Source organism: Protobothrops mucrosquamatus, unplaced genomic scaffold (assembly GCF_001527695.2).
Source record: "Protobothrops mucrosquamatus isolate PMUCROS unplaced genomic scaffold, P.Mucros_1.0 scaffold1553, whole genome shotgun sequence".
Lineage (NCBI taxonomy): Eukaryota > Metazoa > Chordata > Lepidosauria > Squamata > Viperidae > Protobothrops > Protobothrops mucrosquamatus.
The window spans coordinates 151,137-170,279 of record NW_015387722.1 but is presented as its reverse complement, the minus strand read 5'-3'; positions in this window follow the sequence as shown (position 1 = coordinate 170,279).

Genomic DNA, 19,143 nt, shown 5'->3' with positions numbered 1-19,143 from the left:
CCTGCTCATGAATATTCCAACACTCCTCCCTTCATGACAGGAAGAGACATCAGACCTATTGACTCAATACATTTTCCATAGTGAACACCACCCAATGGTTTAGTCATCATGTCTGCCAAATTATCCTCAGAAGAACAATGATGTAAACTAATCAATTTTCCTTTTACAGCTTCCCTGACATTACAATACTTAATGTCTAGATGTTTACTTCTGTTCTTCACCCTGTCATCAGTTGCCATTTTTATACAGGCAGCATTGTCTTCAAATACCTTTACAGATTCTTTTACATTAATATTTAAATCTTGCAACAACTGTACATACCATGTTACTTCAGAAAATAATTCAGATAAAGCAATAAACTCTGCTTCCGCTGTTGAAATAGCAACAGTTGTTTGTTTTCTGGACTTCCATCCAATCAGAGTCCCTCCAAGCAATATTATAATCCCAGAATTTGATTTCCTTGTGTTTATGTCATTTGCATAGTCACTATCGACATAACACTTTAATTTCAATTCCTCAGTAATCTGTAGTTGAAGACCCAAATTTATGGTTCCCTTTAAATATCTGAGAACCCTTTTTACATCCATCCAATGTAACTTTGTAGGTGCAGCAGTAAAACGACTTAAAATGCTTACTGCGCAAGCTATGTCTGGTCTGGACCACTGTGATAGATATAACAAACTCCCTATTGCTGAGTGATATATCTCTTGATCACAGGTTTCACCTTTGTCCGCACTTAAACTATTATAAATATCCGTACTCATGGGTGTGGGAGCAGTATTGCTAACTTTCATATTATATTTTTCCAATAACTGCTCAATTTTTCTCCTTTGACTGAGAATATAACCACCTTTTTCAATTTTCTGTATCTCTACATTGAGATAATTTTTTATTTCTCCCAAATTCTTTAATTCAAATTTCTTTCCTAATTTATCAGCAAATTCCTTGACTTGTAATGCATCCTTTGCGATGAAGCAAAGATCATCCATAAATGATAACAGTAGACAATTCCCTCCTTGTAACTGTCCAGTATATATACAATTAACAGCTTTGCAACTCTTAAATCCAAGACCCTTTAAAGCAGTATCTAAACAGATATTCCAGTTTCTGACTGACTGCTTCAGCCCATAAATAGCTTTGTTTAATTTATACACCATGTTAGGCTTTGCAATTTCATACCCTGGTGCTTGGATCATATAAATTTCTTCCTCTAACTCAGCATTGAGGAATGCAGTTGTGATATCAAAGTGCCAGATTTTATGCTTATATGCGACTGCCAACGCCAGTGCTAATCTTATACTCTCACTTTTCACAGTTGGCGCAAATACTTCATCATAGTGCACATTCTTTAATTGTGAAAAACCTTGTGCCACTAACCTGGCCTTATACTGTACATCATTATTTGGCAATACCTTTTTCTTATATACCCACTTACAACCCACAGCTTTGGTTCCCTGTGACAAAATCACTGATTTAAATACTTCATGGTCTCCCATGAATTTCATCTCTTTATCCATGGCCTCCTTCCATCTTTCTTGTTCAGCTTTTGGTAATGCCAACACCTCTTTATAACTTCTTGGCTCATACCACACATTGCAAACCTTTACCTTGCTGGTAGAATACCTGTCAGGCGGAATTCCTTTGTTACATCGCTCTGACCTACGTGGTATTAACTGCTCCTGTGTCTCAAGTCTTTCTGGCTTCATGTCTTGTTCAGCCTCTCCTCCCTGAACATTGACATGTTCAACAATCATTTTTCCATCATTAGATGAGTTATTGTCATTAAATAGATCACCATCATTAAGTGAGACATACCCAGAATTTGCATTAATTCTGTCCCAATTTTGTTCTGCAAAATTAGCAGACCTTGAAATTACAATTCTTTTACTTCCATCGCTAAAGCGATATCCTTTTGACCCTGGCTCATAGCCCACAAACCTGAGCTTTCTTGCCTTTTGCTGTCCCTTTCTTCTGATTGCTTTCACAATATGTACCCATGCAGTACTTCCAAAAATTCTCAAATGTGCCAGTGATGGCTTTCTCCCATATAGAATGGCATATGGAGTATTATTAATGGAGATACTCCACAGCATATTAACTATATAATTGGCAGTCAATATGGCTTCTCCCCAATATGACCTGCTCATACCAGAATCCTCTAATAATTAATCTTTCATTGTTTGCAAAACACCATTCCTTCTTTCAGCTACACCGTTCTCTGCTGCTGTGTAAGGATTTGTACGTCTGTGTCTTATCCCCAACTGCCCCAACCATTGTTGGAATTTAGTTGACATAAATTCAGTACCTCTGTCAGTTTGCAACTGACACACTTGTTATCTGTACCTTCTCTCTACAAAACGTACCCACTGTTTGAATTGTTGTAGCACCTCTGACTTACCTCTTAGCAAGTAACAAAAACTATACCTGCTATAATCATTAACAGTTACCAGTGCATATTTTGCTCCTCCCAAACTGGCTTGCATAGGTCCCACCAGATCTGCATGGACCAGCTCTAGAGCTCTTTTTGTTTGTCTTGTGCTATATTTACTAACTGGGAATGCCTTTGACTTCGATGCTTTGCATACTGCACAGTCCAAATATGTTTTGCATCCTTTCAAATTTAGCCTTTCTGCAAACTCTTGCATTTGCTGCTAAACTTTAAAGCTTGCATGGCCAAGTCTTCTATGTAGAAGATGAACACACGAATCGTGCTCTGCAACATTCTTAAATATATGGGAACATTGAACCATTTTGTCCCTGCAATACATATAGATTATCTTCCTTTATGCCTTCTGCACAAATATTCCCATTCCTTTTGATGAGACACTTCCCATTTACAAAAATGGTCTCAAAACCTTGTTTGTCTAAATTAGACACATTTAACAAATTATGTTCCATCTCAGGTACACAAAGCACATTGGTAAACTTTGATTCCAAATATGGAATTTTTACATCGCCTCTTCCGATGACTTTTGCTTTCTGGCCATTTGCCAAAGCCACAGCTTCTTGTGCTACTGGAACAAACCTGCAAAATAATCCAGAGTCATTAACAATTGTTTGACTTGCCCCACTATCTATTAGCCACTTGTCTGTTGTTGCTATTGCAAACTTTTGCAACACCAAAATGTTCCTTTTGCAAATCAGTCTTCTTTGCTTGCACAAATGTCCTTTGCTGCAAATTTTTCCTTTTCAGATGTGTGTTTGCACCACAAATGTAGCAATTCTTTTCTTGCTGAGCCCTCTGCTTGCAAAATCTCTCTTTTGTTGCAACTTGGTCCCATCTGCTGCTTGTTCCTTCTCCGGAGACTTGCAGTCTGGTCCCCCTCCTCAGGAATTTCACCTCCTTGTGGCTGCTCCTAAAATGGCGCTTTTCTTTTTCATTAAGCAAACATGCCTTTAAAGCCTCAAAATTTAAGTCTTGCTCTTCTTTACACTCAAATATCGCAGAAACTGTGTCCCAGGTTTTATCTAAACTGTTCAACACCAATAAAACCTTCTGGGACTCAGGGAATTTAATCCCACGTTGTTCTAAGTCCAAAAATAAACTTTGCATTTTATTTAAATGCTGTTCCACAGATTCGCCTGGTTGCAAACAGGCCCTGTAAAGTTTTCTTGACAATTGCACTATATTCCATGCAGAAACATTCACGTGCACAGCTCTCAACTTCAACCAAATTTCCTTTGCAGTCTTTAGATTTGCAACATTTAGAAACTGTTCATCATCTAAATTTAAGATGAGATAAGCCATTGCTTGATCATGACTTTTCTGATCAGCAGCTGCAAACATTTGTGGGGGATTTTCTACGATATACCACAGCTCTTTTGCTTTCAGCAAACATTCCATCTTAGCAGCCCATATAATGTAATCCTTTTGGCCAAAACGAGGCACAGAGCTTTCCTTAAATTCCATTGCAGCCATTCTGCTAATTCTGCCTTGTTCTTATACTTCTAAACACAGGCAATTTCTTCCAGCTTTAAATTACAATGCAGTCCTTAGTAAGTTCTGGGCCCAGAACCTGTTAGAGAATTTTAATTTCTCTGTTGGTGAAAAATAAATCAGCTCTCACAGTTGACTGCATTAAGCTGATTCAAATAACTCCTTTATATTCATATCAAAATATTTACAATACCATACATTCTTCTTTACAGCAACATAGCATAATGAAGACTTCTTACAGAGAGATACAGAGACAGACCCAAGACTGGAAGAATCCAGCTCCTAACTCAATAACCTTTTGCACAGACTCAGTAGCACTTTCTTCACATTGGCTGACTGAGTTACCACATGACTCTTCCTGCTCATGAATATTCCAACACTCTCCAAGAAAAGGCCAAAATGCCAAGGAACCTCAAACCACAGAATTAAGGAAGCTTTTTGCATTTTCACTAAAGCAAAAGGTGGAATAAGGCAGGATATATAAGAAATATCATCCAATAAACACTTCAATAATGATCTAACAATTGTTCTATTGATCTGTAGCTGCCCTATTCCTAAGCCTTGGCTTACGAATGCTTCAGGAGTTATCTAATACACATTCTATTTGCTCCAGACCATCTCTATTTCTAACTTTTAGCTGAGCTTCCAAGATGCCTATGTCTTTTGTTACTTTTATCAGCTTTTTAACCACCCAGAATTGTTACAAGCTTTACACATTCCCTGTGAATAAGCATTCTTTGTTCTTGCCAGACAAAACTCTTCAATTCCTGATCCCCTTTAAAGTGTATGTCATAATCTTGCTTTGTTTCTCCCACCCTCTCCTTCCTTCCTTCCTTCCTTCCTTCCTTCCTTCCCACTCTCCCTCCCTCCCTTCCCAAGATTGAGAAACACTGGGGGGAAAAGTTTGGAGAGGGTAGAGAAGCCAGCCCCAATGGGTGTTGTGGCCAATTGCATTCCAGACAAAGAATGGAAATTGGGGGGTGGGGTGCATGTTGTGTGTGCCTAAGTGTCTTAAACAATACAATGTTTACATAGCATTACCTCCGTGTGTGTGTGTGAATAGAGTATGGAGATTCTTCCATCCCCCCCAGTCACAGCTCTCGCACAAACATAAACAAACACACACACACACACCTGCAAACTCGCCTCCCGTTTGCTTCCTCAAGGTCAGCGGTTCTCAACCTGTGGGTCATGACCCCTTTGGGAGTTGAACAACCCTTTCACAGGGGTCGCCTAAGACCATTGGAAAACACATATTTCCGATGGTCTTAGGAACCTGTCTCGCTTTCAACTCCCCCTAAAATTCTTCATTTAGACAGGCTTCCAGAGTTCGGCTGGCAGGATGCAGGTAACCCCTCCCCCCTGTCCTGCCACCTCCCACGGCGCTGCGCCACTCCGCATCCCACACCTCAATCCTCCGTGGCACAGAACTGCTGCATGGTCCCCAATGGCCGCTCATGTGCTCCCCGCCGCCGGCAACCATGCAAGCCCTGACAATTGCTCCAGCCGAAAAAGCAGGTGGATGGGAGGCTGCCGTGGCGCCGATCTTCTGCGCCCGTCAGCTGGTGACCCCCTGAATGTGTGCTTGTCAGCTGGGAGGTCTGGCGACGGAGCCAGCTGGCGTGGAGGGCGATGGGCAGGTGGCAGCTCGGCGGGCGGGTTCCCACCTGCCCGCGAATGTTGGGCCCACGGAGCTCAACACAGAGTCAACGGTCCAACATAAAATCCCTCCTTGGATGAGAAAGAAGGAATCTCTCCCGCCCATGTCCCTTCCCCCCTCAAGCAACAACAGGAGATTGCAGACAACTAAGTCAGCCGGTGCAGGAAGCCCTGGAATGGCCAGTCCAGAGCGCCTGGTTGCAGTGCTGGATGTCTTTTGCTCCTCCTAGAAGCCGGTGGCAAGAAAAAGAAGTCGTCCAAACTTCAAGCTAGCTACTGGATGCCTATTCGCACTTTTTTCCCTTTTTTTTTGAGTACTTGTCTGCCAACCCACCCCATCTGTAAAAGAAAGGGGCGTTGTCTTACCTGAACGCCTTTTCTCAGCATGAGGAATGTAGAATCCATGCATGGGTATTAGAAGTCCTCTAGCCCAATCAGCCCAATCAGAAGTCCTCTAGCCCAATCAAAGTTGCCACACCCATGCTGGGCGGGACCATGCCCCAGTTTTGAAAGGGCGAAGCCAATGATTGTGTGACGTGTTGGCTCCCGGACTGCTGACACTGACCTGACTGCGAAATTTAAAGGGAGGGGGTGGATTCTACATTTCTCATGCTGAGAAAAGGCGTTCAGGTAAGACAACGCCCCTTCTCCAGCATGGAAGGAATGTAGAATCCACGCATGGGACATACCAAAGCCCTATGACCCCACGGGTGGGACGCAGACCGGTCAAGTGTCGATGCCGGAATGGACCACCTGTAGTAAGACCCGGTGGCCGAAAGAGGCCTCTGCGGAAGCAAATTTGTCGAGCTTATAATGACGGATGAAAGGGGAAGGAAATGACCACGCCGCCGCCCTACAGATGTCAACTATAGAAGCTTGAGTTTGCCACACAGCAGACGTGGAAGCACTGGGCGTGGAATGAGCCGTCAGACGGCCTGGAACTGGCAAGGAACAGACACGGTATGCCTCTGTAATGCAGGCCTTAATCTACCGGGCAATAGTAGAAGAAGAAACCTTCTGACCTTTGGACCCCATACGAAAGGAGACAAAAAGAGCCTCAGACTTACGAAAAGAAGCAGTCCTCTCAAGGTAATATCGCAGCGCCCTGCGCACATCCAGGAATGCCACCGCTGCTCCAGGACGTGTGAGGGTTTTGGACAAAAGTCCGGCAACACGGTCTCCTGTGCTTGATGAAACAGCGTGTTTACCTTGGGGATGAACAAGGGGTCCAATCGGAGCACCACCCTTTCATGGGTGGTCCTCCCTAACAGAAAGAGCTGCCAGTTCCGACACACGCCTTGCCGATGTGATTGTAACCAAGAAGGCCACCTTATGAGACAAGAAGCGAAGATTACAAGATCTGATGGGTTCGAAGGGAGATCCTGTAAGAGCCTGTAAAACCTGGGGTAACTCCCAGGTGGGATAACGATGGACCACAGGAGGCTTGCTGTTTGCAACCCCCCTTGATAAAGGATCGGACCCTAGGGTGATGAGACAATGGAACAGAATCGTCACAGGTGAACACCGTGGAGAGCGCCGCCACTTGCCTGCAGATAGTGCTGGGTGCTAAGCCCATATCCACGGCGTCCATAAGATACTCTAGTATCCTCGGAACAGTGACAGAAGAAATTGGCAAACCCTTTTGGTCACACCAGTGGCAGAAGTTTCTCCAGGTGACATCATAAATCCTATCTGTTGCCGGCCGTCTTGAAACCTGAATCATTGATATTACCCTGGGGGAGTAAGATCCCCGTGTCAGGAACTGGCGTTCAGATGCCAGGTGGCTAATTGGAGCCACTGCGGATCTGGATGTCGTATGGCTCCTTGTGTCAAGATTATCCACTCTGGAGGAATTCTCCACGGAGGAGCTACGGCGAGGTTCACGAGATCTGCAAACCATGGTTGCCTCGGCCAGTGAGGGGCCACAAATATCAGCTCCGCTTGCTCCTGCAACAGCTTTCTGATGACGGCCGGAATAAGCGGGAAAGGTGGGAAGGCATACAGTAGTCCCTCCAGTGAAGGACTGCGGAGGGCATCTGCCCCTTCCACCCCTTGAGAGGGAAACCGAGAGAGAAACCGGGGAAGTTGGGCGTTCACTGGAGAAGCGAAGAGGTTGACCGTGGGTAGACCGAACCGATGCATGATCTCCCGGAAGAGGCGGGGATGCAGGCGCCACTCTGAATGATTTACCATGGAGCGACTCAGGTAATCCACCTGCTGATTCGCCTCCCCTGAAATGTGCTCCACCTTCAGGGACAGAAGATTCCGCTCCGCCCATGATCCCAGTAGCTGAGCCTCGGAAATCAGGGCCCGAGATCAAGTTCCACCCTGCCTGTTTACATGGGCCTTTGCCGCCACATTGTCTGTCAGGACCAAGATGTGGCAACCTGCAATCATTTTGCGGAAGGAGCGAAGTGCCAGGTGTATAGCCCTGAGTTCTAGCCAGTTGATGTTTTGTTTTAAGTCCCGCTGGTGCCAACGGCCCTGGGCGAATTGAAGTTGGAGGTGTGCCCCCCACCCGAATAGACTGGCGTCCGTGGTCAAGGTCACCCGAACTGGTTCTCTGAAAAGGGATCCCTTGGACAAGGCCGGGGATAGCCACCAGAGAAGGGATGTGAGTGTCTGTGCTGGGACCCGTACTCTCTGGGGAAAACAGGCTATGCCTCGCCTCTGGTAGGGGAGCAAAAACCACTGGACCTGTCTCGTATGGAGTCTGGCCCAGGGCACTATGGCAATGCATGAAATCAGTTTCCCCAACAGCTGTGAGAGCAGGGCTAGGGTCACCCATTTTTCCCTGCGCACTTTGATGATCAGTGTGCGTATGCTGACTTGACGTTCCTGGGATAAGAAAACTTGGCACAGGTTGGTATCTATTATTGCGCCTAAGTGTAACAGGCGGTTTACTGGAGTCAAGTGACTCTTCTGGAAGTTGATCAAAAAACCGTGATCCTGAAACGTCCTGACAGTCAGTGCCATGTCCGACCGAGCGTCCAGTGCCGAGGTCGACTGTATTAGGATGTCGTCCAAGTAACACTGAACGCGGACCGGTACCAATCTCAGCTGTGCGGCAAGAACCGCCAGGACTTTGGTGAAGACACTTGGGTCCGACGATAGGCCAAATGGCAGGGCCTTGTATTGGTAATGATGATTGGAATACCTGAATCTGAGGAACTGTCTGTGACCCGGATGTATGGGAATATGAAGGTATGCTTCTGTAAGATCTATTGACGTCAGGAAATCCCCCTGACGAATGCTGGCCAAGATGGAACAAAGAGTCTGCATCTTGAACTTGTGATACACTAGATACGAGTTTAGGACCTTGAGATCGAGTATCGCTCTCCATCCCCCCGAGGCTTTGGGAACCACGAAGAGGATGGAGTAGAACCCCTGTCCCAATTGATCCAACGGTACCTGCTCTATTATTATTATTATTATTATTATTTATTGAATTTATATACCGCCCTATCTCCCTTACGGGACTCAGGGCGGTGAACAGGCGATAATAAAAACCACGATAGATATACACAAAATTCTGTCTAAAATCAAATTAAATAACAGGCCTGCTCTAAAAATACCCCATACAAAACCCCCACTAAAACATAATCAAACTACGCCAGGCCGGCCGCACGGAATAGATGAGCCTTCAGGGCTCGGCAAAAAAGGCGCAGGTCCGCAACTGTACGTATGTCGGGGGGTAGGTCATTCCAGAGGGCAGGAGCTACCACAGAGAAGGCTCTCCCCCTGGGGGTCGCCAGCCGGCATTGTCTGGCCGACGGCACCCTAAGGAGGCCCTCTCTGTGGGAGCGGACTGGTCGAAGGGAGATGTTTGGTAGGAGGCGGTCTTGCAAATACCTAGGTCCATTGCCACGGAGCGCTTTAAAGGTTGTTACTAACACCTTGAAGCGTACCCGGAAGGCCACAGGCAGCCAGTGCAGCTCGCGCAGGAGAGGTGTTACATGGGAGCATCTAGAGGCCCCCAGGATCCCCCGCGCGGCCGCATTCTGAACTAGCTGGAGCCTCTGGGTGCACCTCAAGGGGAGCCCCATGTAGAGAGCGTTGCAATAGTCCAGGCGGGAAACGAGGGCTTGAGTGACCGTGTGTAGAGCGTCACGATCCAGAAAGGGGCGCAACTGGCGTATCAGGCGAACCTGATGAAAAGCCCCCCTGGCCACGGCTGTCACATGATCGTCTAAAGACAGCCGAGCATCCAGGAGGACGCCCAGGTTGCGGGCCCTCTCCGCGCTGTTTTACGGATTTCGCGATAGGGGGCAGGCGATTAATCATCGAGGGGGATGCGTTAAGAATTCCAGGGACAGACCGTCCCTGATGGTGGTGAGAACCCAAGTGTCCATGGTGGTTTCTTCCCATTTGTGGAAATAATAAACCAGTCTGCCGCCTATGGGAGGAGTCCTTTCCAGGTCATTTTGACCTACGAAAGGGACGACCTCCCCTACCACGGAATGGTCGCTTGTTCTGAAATTGAGCTTTTGGCCTGTCTCTGTAGACGGACCGGTCCAAGGAATGGTCCGGCCCTGCTGGAAAGGGCCGAGATATGCTCCCCGAAGCCTGGTCTGAAAGGAAGGACAGCGGTTATACGGATTAAAATGCCTGCCAGTCCTTTTGGAAAGATGAGAGAGTACTCTCTTCTTTTCCCTGTTTTCTACCAGGTAAGGGGTGAGGGCCTCCCCAAAGAGCCGATCGCTCTGATACGGGGCAGCCGCCACCCTCCATTTGTGCCTGGTGTCAGCACACCAGTTCTTGAGCCAAAATAACCTACGCACTGCTACGTTAGAGGCTATGGCACGGGTCGAGAATCTAGCTGATTGCAAAGATACGTCCGCCATGTATTCTATTGCTGCCCATAATTTTGTGACATCCTGGTGTTCTCTTACGTCATCTGGGGAGATCCTGGACTGAAGTTTGCGAAGCCACATCAGTGAAATCCTGGCGAAAAAGGAGTTTGATGTGGAAGCTCTTATCGCCCACGCCGAGGCCTGGTGCGTTCTGCGGAAGGAAACCTCGGATTTTTTGTCCTCGGCCTTCAGAGCCTCGGACATATTCCCCGGGATCTTAGAGTCCGACAAAATGGGAGAAAGAGACTCGTCTACTCCCAGGACCTCCAGTGCATCATTGAGGGTAGAGACCGTATCTAAAAGTTTGCGGTCTATTCCCCCAAGGGCCGAGAAGGTGCCAGGAGAACCCCATTGATCCTGAATGGATTTCAAGAACATGGGAGGGCAAGGTATCTGCTGGCTCTTTGTGACTGGTTCCGAAAACAACGGATCAGAACTCTGGCCAGAATCTTGATCGGGCGCTTGGGGTTTTACTGGTTCAACCTTTCCGGTGACACAGGCCTTTCGCAAGAGTGAAGGGAAAGAAGGATTAAACACACCTACCAGGGGAGTGGCCTCCGAGGGAGTGTCCTCGTCATCTGACCACAGTCCCTCTTCGAGGACCTGCTCAGAATATTCGGATACCTCGCTGCCACCAGAATGCAGTGGTGAGGCTGGATCCGGGAACTCGTAGTCCCTGGGCCGTGCAGTCCCCGTAGACAGAGGGGGCTTTGACGGTTCCGGAATCAGTATGGCCCTCGCAGAAGCAGCCATGGCTTGAGCCATCGCCTGCGCAATCATGGCCTGGAGCTGAACTGTAAATGGAGGCTGCCACCGTAGGAGTGAAAGACGCCGACGGGATCTGAGGACCCGTAATAGAGAAACTCCCCAGAGCTCCACCAGCCACTGAAGGAGAAATGATTTTGGTGGTCGGAACCGGATCTTGAACCTGCATCCTCAGATCCTGTTCAAAAAGAGAAAGGTGATCCCGGTTGAATCCAAGTTGAATCCTCTCCTAGAGCCTGCTCAGGGGACCAAGCCCGTGCCAAGGGTGAGGGCCGTGGGCCCTCTGTCATAGATGTAAGAGGGGGGGAGTAGAGGCAGATTGGGCCTCCGCTGCATGCTGCTGGGCCTTGGAAAATTGTATTTCTAATGCCCTATGCCTGCTATGTGCCTGCTACATGCCTGCTTTTCAGCCGTCTTAGAGGCCTGTTTAGTCTTGGCCTTGACCTTTGCGGCAACTTCTTGGTTGGTCGACTTGCATTTATTTCCACTGGAAGTGGAAGCCTGTGGAATGGTGTTATCCGCCATTTTGAATAAAAAACAGGAGTTTTCCAGAAGATCTCTGAAGCTGTCCTGGTCTGCAGGAGATGAGGCTATGGCCCACAGGCCTGCACGAGGGTGTGCGAAGTGAAGCCCACCGTTAAGCGCGGAGTCACACAGCATGATATAAGCCATGCTCCACCCAAAGGAGCTGCCCTCTCCCATTTCAATTGTTCAGTGCCCTTGGTGATTTGCATTGTAAACAATTTATTTATTATTTATTATTATTATTATTATTATTATTATTATTATTATTATTTTATGGGTGATCATCTTGTCTCACTTAGTGGCGGCTAGGACAGCAATTGCCAGTCCACTAGATGCAGACAGCGAGAACAGGCAATGTAAGAAACAGCCCAAATGTTTGTAGTACACAGTTAGAGCAATCTGGCAGGCAAGATCTGTGTTTAACACTGTATGTGTGAAAACAGATAGCAATTGATCAATGCCAATGAACTCTCTATGCACAGATAAAGATAAAACAAGAGAAAGAGTGAAACCAGAGATTCCACTATCAGCCACGTGGTGGCTTAAAATGGCGTCCGCGATCTTGGAAGTAAAGGGCCTGGGACGCAATGGGGGATAGGAGCCCCTATACCCCCAACAAAGGTGAGGAAATTCTGACCCTCGCTGTTCAAATTTCTAGGGAAGGTGTCCCTCCCCGCTGACTGAAGGAGTGAACAGCAAAATTTTAATAGAACTCTGCTGGGAAGCAACGAATGTGCGGTGAGCTTCAAAATGGCGCCCACGACGGCCCATAGGAAAAGAAAGCGAAAGCGAAAGAAACCAAGTCTGTGAGCAAACAGCAGAAGAGGGACCGGCAGAATTAAGCAAGGCAAGGAGGGACCGGCAGAATTAAGCAAGGCAAAGAGAGACTGGCAGAATTTACAAGTCAAAGGGAACCAGGAGAGGCTATAAAGAACAAAGCCGATCGCGCTGATCAGCTGAGCAGCAGGCGAATTTGCCAAAGGCAAGGAAAGAAGGCTGATATCCAGTTAGTTCAGCGCTGTCTATCCCGCCAAGGGAATGAAGAATCCACGCAAAAGTAAGGCAAATACTACCTGTTCTAAGTCTTTTTCTCAAACCGGGAGCCAAAGTGCACATGTCTCTTCTGGGCTGAGACCAAAAAGAAACTGGGGCATGGTCCGGCCCAGCAGGGGTATGGCAACTTTGATTCTTTGGTCTAATTAGGCTAGAGGACTTCTAATACCCATGCGTGGATTCTACATTCCTTCCATGCTGGAGAAAAGTCTTCCACCCAAGCATAACCTTTAAGGATTTTAAGGATCTTTGAGAGGAAGAGAGGGAGAGAGAAATAGAGAGAGGGAGAGAAAGAGGGAAAGAGAAATAGAGAGAGGGAGAGAAATAGAGAGTGAAAGAGAGAGTGACAGGGAGAGAAAGAGAGAGAAAGGGAGAGAGAAAGGGAGACAGAGGGAGAGAAAGAGAGGGAGAGAGAGGAGAGAAAGAAAGGGAGAGAAAGAGGGAGAGAGAAAGAAAGGGAGAGAGAAAGAAATAGAGGGAGAGAGAGAGGGAGAGAAATAGAGGGGAGAGAGAGGGAGAGAAAGAGGGATAGAAAGAAAGGGAGAGGGAGAGAGAGAGGGAGAAAGAGAAAGAGAGGGAGAGAGAAAGAAAGGGAGAGAGGGAGGGAGAGAGAGAGGGAGAGAAAGAGGGAGAGAGAGGGAGAAGAGAAAAGGGGAGAAAGAGAGGGGGAGAAAGAGAGGGAGAGAGAAAGAGGGAGAGAGGGAGGGAGAGAAAGAGAGGGAGAGAGAAAGAAAGGGAGAGGGAGGGAGAGAGGGAGAAAGAGGGGGAGAGAGAAAGAAAGGGAGAGGGGGGAGAAAGAAAGAGGGAGAGAGAAATAAGGGGAGAGAGAAAGAGAGGGAGAGAGAGAAAGAAAGAGGGAGACAGAGAGGGAGAGAGAAAGAAAGAAGGAGAGATTAAATTAGTAACATGGTTGTTAAGTGAATCTGGTTTCCCCCATTAACGTTGCTTGTCAGAAGGTTGCAAAAGGCGATCACATGACCCTGGAACAATGTGACCATCATAAATATGAATCAGTTGCCAAGCATCAAAATGTAAATCACATGACCCTGGGGATGCTGCAACGGTCATAAGTGTGAAAAATGGTCATAAGTCACTTTTTTCAGTGCCGTTGTAACTTTGAACAGTCACTAAGCAAATTGTTGTAAGTCAAGGACTACCTGTACTTTATCACTTTTTTCCATTTTTTTTTTTTTTGGTCAAGTTTTTGACACCTCGCTAGATGACTGGTGGTACTCCAATGTTGCCATATTCTAAAAGTGGTACAATCGGTGAAAAGGTTGAAAAGCCCTGCACTAATGGACCAATTATTTCCTTCACTTTTTTCTTATTTTTTACATGTTGAAAGAAGCTTTTTTGTTATTTTTGACTTTGGTCGCAAGCCTTAGTTCATTTTGAGCCTTAGCTTTCCTCACTTTATCTTTGCAGGCTTGGGCTATTTGCTGATATTCTGACTTAGTATACGGATTTGTATACTTCTCATTCATGCCATTTTCGTTGTGCTCTTGCAAAGACTGCCCCGAGAATTTCTGATCTGGTGAGAAAGAAGCAATCTCAACCTTCGCACTGACATTGGCTTTTTACGTATACTGTCGCAAAATGTAGCAATGTAGTTTTCTGTTGTTATATTAAGACTGTTACCCATGCTACACCATGCTTCAAGACGAAATTTCATTTATTTGTAATTAGAAATAAATATTTCACAATATATAATTACATATAATGTTTTAATTATGTTCTATTTGTAACAGTGAAAATACATCCTGCATATCAGATATTTACATTACGATTCATAACAGTAGCAAAATTACAGTTATGAAGTAGCAACGAAAATAATTTTATGGTTGGGGATCACCACAACATGAGGAACTGTATTAAAGGGTTGCAGCATTAGGAAGGTTGAGAACCACTGCTCAAGGTGGAAGGTGCAAGGTGATCGATCACGGGAGGGGGGGCAAACTTGGTGGAGAAAGCAAAAATCATTTAGATGTGTTTCTCCCAGTGGAGCCCCCCACGTTGTAGGGGTCCTACAGGGGACTAAGGACCAGACATTGGCTAGGAAGAAGGGGGACTGAAACCAGACTGGATGAATGGAGGGGAAAGGGGGAAGGGAGAGGTGAGCTGAGAGCCACCCTCTTCCACCCTCCCCTCTGTTGCCTCTGCTCCTAGATTCCGGTCTCACACTGAATGGGGAGTTGGCCTGCTGCCCCACGACAGGCTCCCCCCCGTCCTTCCTGCCACATGCCAGGCTTCTCCCCCTTCCCGCAATCAGAAAAGCTGCGCCAGCCCTGCCGTTCGCCTGCTGCCTCACAACACAGCCCCTGCATCAGCCATCGCACGCTGCCCCCGAGAGCAACAGGGCTGCTGCCTCTCACCCATCTGATTGGCTGGTAGCTAACTGTCCCATGTGGCCAAAAGCCCAGGACAAAGGGGGCCTCGGCGAATGGGCCGGGCTGAAGGCCGCAAGGTGGAGGGCCAGGGGCCCATTGGCCAGGGAGAATGGACGGGAACGACCCAGCCAAGGAGGAACGCTGCAGGCAAATGGGCGGAGGTGGTAGGTTTGAGGCGAAGGAGGTGTGGCCAAGGGTAGGAGCCTAAAGGTCCCATTCTGCGCTGAGAAGCTTATCACTGATATAGTATACCCTGGCGAGCAGCAAATAAAATTTATGCATCCTGTCTTCTTTACCAATTTCATTTGTTGCAGCCACACAAATCTAAGCTTGGATTTGTGATCTGCTTAAGTTATTTACATATCTGTTATTTACAGAATCATTGGACCCTGACAGGAAAAGCCAAGATCTGTGACTTCAATTTTGTGCAGGAGTTGACTTTTTAAATAAACCTTGTCCCTCCTCTTCAGCCTGTTCCCTCAGAATGGATTTCTGAGGAGGGAGGGAAGATAACAGCATCCTTCTCTGTCTTCCTGATTCTATACTCACAGTGTTAAAAGATTTTACCTAATATTTAACCAAAATAATATTTGGTACAACTTTTACAACGTTATTGTTCTAATAAAATAGACTTACACTCAATCTTCCATATTATTCTATCTCTTGCTTTCCCCCCCTTTCCTATGCTAAAATCTGTAGTTCAAAATTAAGTATCATACATTCTTTTAAAACTAAAGATAACTGTTATAATTGAATTAATATATAAATATCAATGACAGTAATAAACACAGTATTAATAATATAACTTTTGCTATATATATTTAAGTATAATTATACATCATTTAATTTTATTTACAGTACGATGAAGATAACATAAAAGTAAAATGCATGTTGCTTCAATTAAATTTTTAGGAACCAAGAACTGAGTAGTAAACAATTATCATGCTTTTGTTGCACATATTGTAATTGATGTTTGAACCAGGTAGAATAAAAATCAGCATCTGCATTATAATGATACCAACAGATAGATATCCTTTTCTGTTTTCTTCCAGTTTCTGGCTAAAAATCAGCACCTCCCCAACCCAATCAATTCTTTATGCTCATAGTATGATTGTCTCATCAAACATACTACCAAACAAACAAACAAAAATCGCTAATAAGGCCAGGTTGATATATATAATTCTGAGTTGTGATTTATCCAATTTATATTTTAACAAGGATAACCTAAAATAATTAAACAAATTTACCATATCACTATCTATGTTAATATGTACTTTTTCTTTACATTGTTTCAAACATATGGAACTGATAACATAATTTATCATGTTAAATTTTCCTGATGATAAACGCAATCTATGAAATATTTACATAGATGTTTCTCTAGTTTGGGCTGAATTCAAAATCAGTGGTACTCTATGTCAGTTGGATAACTATAAAATCAGAGGTAAAGAGGTTTACCTCATATCTGATTCCCATATGGTTTCAGCCCATTCAAAAAGTTTGCCTTCCATTCTAATCATGTTTGAGATTCTCTCTATCTCTTTTAGGTGGTAAATTTTACCTAATTTCAGACTTAGGCATATTGCTAGTACAGGTACTCCTTGATTTATGACCACAATTGGGAACAGAATTTCTGCTGTAAGTCAGTGCAGTATAAAAAACAATAACTCCTAACTTCCTTGAGAAACAATCAAACCAGCCACTGGATTAGCTTAATATCATTCAGGGTCCCCAGGTCTGTTGGCAAAACCAGGTCTTTAAGGAATTGTTAAAAAAGTTGAAGTGGGGGACAATCTTATCTCTGCAGAGGTGAGAGAGCCACTACTGAGAAGGCCCTTCTTTTTGCTCCCAATAAATGAACCTCTTTAGGAGGGGACCTGCAACATTCCTTGCCTTCCCGCTCTGGTGGGTCGGGCGATATGACTGTGAAAAAAGATTATCCTTCAATTAACCTGGTCCCAAACCATGTAGGACAGTGATGGCGAACCTTTTAGAGACCGAGTGCCCAAACTGCAACCCAAAATCCACTTATGTATCGTCGGATGCCGGGGGACGTGGCCCATTGAATGGGCGTGGCCCATTGGGTGGGTGTGGCTGCAGTGGTAATGGCAGACTGGGTGGGACTAAAAAGTTCAATCAATCAATGTCAACTGTTGCGAGATCGTTTTTTTCCCCGCGAGAAGTTGAAATTGACTGATTGAACCTTTTTTTTTTGCACATGGCGGCGGAGACCTAAAGCGAAAAGGTTTTATAAAACCCAGCTGAAGGCCTAGGACTGGGGCAACAGCGCGCGTGCCCACAGAGAGGGCTCTGAGTACTGCCTCTGGCACCTGTGCCATAGGTTCGCCACTACTGATGTAGGACTTTGAAGGGGACAATGAGCACCTTGCACTCAAAAGCAAATAAGCAGCAAATGCAGCTCCTGCAAGAGAGGTAACATATGTACAAATCTAGGCTTGCACAAAACCATGCAGGCCACTGTATTTTGAACCAACTGATGCTTCTGGATACTTTCCAAGGGCAGCCCCATTGTAGAGTGTGTTGCAATGGTAAAGACAGTTGATTAGGGCATGGGTAACTGTGAGCAGGGATTGTTGGTCTAGGAAAGAGTGTAGCTGACACACAACCTCAGTTGCACAAAGGCCCACTTGGCTAGGACTGTCACCACCTGCACTTTAAGCAGAAGTTTGAATACACATCAGGCCAAGACCAAGATGGCAGGTCTTCTTGGACTGATGAACCCCAAATCCTAAGCCATTCCATCATGCCAGGGTTCAATTTCAGCCCATTACTCCTTGTTCTGCCTTTAACAGCCTCTGGACACTGCAAGTGGGAGATCACAGCATCACTTAACTCACAATGGGCTGAGACATACTGTATATCTGTGCCATCAACAGATTGATAATAACACAGCCCATGGTGGTAGATGATCTCACCTAACAACTTCTTGTAGATGTTAAACAGAGATGGACACAGCATTGAGCCCTGTGGAACCTTGCAAAGCAGGGGATGAGAGCTGAATCTCTTGTTTCCTATCAACACCAACTGAGAGCAACCGCAAAGGAAACAACTGAACCAAGGACAACTCACAACCCCACACTCCCAACCCTCAAAACTGCTCCAGAAGGATATCATGGTCAATGATATCAAATGCCACTGAGAGGTCAAGTAGAGAGAGGTTGAATGCACTGTCCCCATCTCACCCCTGCCAGAATCCATAAAAAAGTGTGACCAATGCCATTTCTGTTCTATATCTAGACTTGAATCCTGACTGGATAATCCATTTTATCCAGGAACCTTTGGAGCTAAAATGCAACCACCTTCTCAACAACCTTCCCAGAAAGAGAAGTTGGAGATAGGACAAAAATTATCCAATAGGATGGAATATAGGTATAGCCTCTTAAGAAGAGGGTGGAATACAACCTCCTTAAAAGGCTAGGTCACCACCCCTCCCACAAGGAACCATTAATCACCACCAGAACCAACCCACATATCATCTCCCAGGAAGCTTTTACAAGCCAGCAGGGGCACGGTCAAAAACATCTATTACACAGCTGCTTGCACTCATACTTCATAGGTCCACTTCCTCAAGAGCCACAATGTCAAACTGTTCCCAGATAACTGGGCGTGAACTTTCCCTAGGTACCACCATTGGACCATGACATCTAACTGGGAATGAATCCAAGTGACTTTGTCTTCCAAAAATCAGCGATCTGTTTGACCTCTGTATCCCCTTTCCCCAAAAGGAGGCAGCTTACCTTAAAGCAGTGGTTCTCAACCTTCCTAATGCCGCGACCCTTTAATGCAGTTCCTCATGTTGTGGTGACCCCCAACCATAAAATTATTTTCGTTGCTACTTCATAACTGTAATTTTGCTACTGTTATGAATAGTAATGTAAATATCTGATATGCAGGATGTATTTTCATTGTTACAAATTGAACATAATTAAAGTATTATATGTAA